At 37.0% G+C, this 1,895-nt stretch overlaps 1 pseudogene; it reads right to left on the bottom strand.

The window, feature by feature from the left end:
- Positions 1–1,070: 1,070 nt before the first annotated feature.
- Positions 1,071–1,383, bottom strand: LOC140608389 (peptidyl-prolyl cis-trans isomerase A pseudogene; annotated as a pseudogene).
- Between the last annotated feature and the right edge of the window lie 512 nt (positions 1,384–1,895).

Here is a 1,895-nt window from a genome sequence, read left to right as displayed (position 1 = left end):
CACACAATTTTCAGATGGAAAAAGAGTTTGACATATGTGAGAATTGAGAAAATGACCAAAGTGAGAGAGATCAAATGTGGAATACGATAAAATTAGATATGCAGGTGGAATTCTCTTCACCATAGGGCCTTAAATTTCATGTTATTTCATATTTGTCTCTAAGAGAATATAAAGCCATATGAGATGGTTTATTGTTGACTAGCATCCACTGACCTTTTGCTATCTTCACAGTTTTACCTTTTTTAGAACATCATATAATTGAAATCACACGGTAGGTAGGCTTTTTAGAGAGGCTTCTTTGACTTACAAATACTGATTTACGTTTCTTCCATATCTCTTCAAAGCTTGATAGATCATTTCTTTTTAGTCTTGAATCATATTCCACTGTCTGCCTATGTACCACACGTTATCCATTCACCTACCAAAGGACATCTTGATTGCTTCCAATTTGGGGTAGTTATGAATTAGGCTGTTATAAACATCCGTGTGCAAACTTTTTTGTGGATATGAGTTTTCAATTCCTTTGAGTAAATACCATGCAGTGTGATTGCTGGATTATATGGTAAGAATATATTTAGTCTAATAAGAAACTGTCAAACTGTCTCCCAAAGTGGGAGACATTTGCCTTTCCACCAGCAATGAATGAGAGTTTATGTTGTTCTGCTTCCTTACCTTTGGTGTAGTATTTGGTGTTGTCAATTTTCCAGATTCTGGTTATTCTAATAGATGTGTGGTGGTATATCATGGTTATTTTAATTTGCATTTTCCTGATGTGACATAAGGTGGAACATCTTTTCATATGCTTATTTGGCATCAGTGTATCTTCTTTTATGAGGTGTCTGTTAAGGACCTTGGCCTACTTTTGTTGTTGTTGTTTAGTTTTTATTTAATAAACATCAACTTAACTCTTCAATCCAGCTAGACTTGGAACGGAGTAAGGAATATATGGAACCCATAGAACAGCAGCAAGAACATAAAGATTATAGGATATTTCAACCAGATGGGGATGAATGGGTGCTCTCTAGAGCTACGGAAAAGGTGGTCTGGTAGTTAAAACACAGGTCAAATTTTTAGATTTGTCCACATTCAGCAATGGTTATCTTCTCACTGGTCCTGCCATTCTTGAACCCAAAGTGTTCCATGACTTCCACAATATCCCTGCCCTATCTCACTTTGCCAAAGATCACATGCTTGCCATCCAACCACTCAGTCTTGGCAGTACAGACAAAAAACTGGGAACCATTTCTGTTGGGCGCAGCATTTGCCACAGACAAGATTCCAGGACCTGTGTTGTGTGCTTCACAATGAAATTGTCATCATTTAATTTCTCCCCATAGATGGACTTGCCACCAGTGCCATTATAATGTCACCACTCTGGCACATAACTCCTGGAATAATCCTGTGAAAGCAGGAAGTTTTCTGCTGTTTTTGGAACTTAAGTCTGCAAACAGTATGAAGGAGATGTGACTTGCAGTCTAGGGCAGTATTGAAGAACATGGTGGGGAGGACCATGGCTGGGTGGGGCCAAGTGGCTGCCTTTGCAAGGACAGACATTGGCCTACTTTCAAATCAGCTTGTTTGTTTACTTATTGTAGAGTTTTAAGAATTCCTTGGATATTTTGAATAACAGTCCTTTATCTGATATATATTTTTCAAATATTTTTTCCCAGTTTATGGTTTTTCTTCTCATTCTCTTGACATTGTCTCTTACAGAAGAGAAGTTTTAAATTTTAAAGCATCCCAACTTCTTAGTTATGTCTGTCATAAATCATGCCTTTTTCTCATACCCAAGGTCTACTAGGTTTTCTCCTATGTGATCTAAGAGTTTTATCCATTGAGATGCTTTAATGTGAAGTGATAATATCAGATTTATATTTATAAAGATCATACTGGCT

Source organism: Canis lupus, chromosome 17 (genome assembly GCF_048164855.1).
Source record: "Canis lupus baileyi chromosome 17, mCanLup2.hap1, whole genome shotgun sequence".
Classification (NCBI taxonomy): Eukaryota; Metazoa; Chordata; class Mammalia; order Carnivora; family Canidae; genus Canis; species Canis lupus.
The sequence above is the reverse complement of the archived record's forward strand: the minus strand, read 5'-3'. Positions and strand labels throughout refer to the sequence as shown.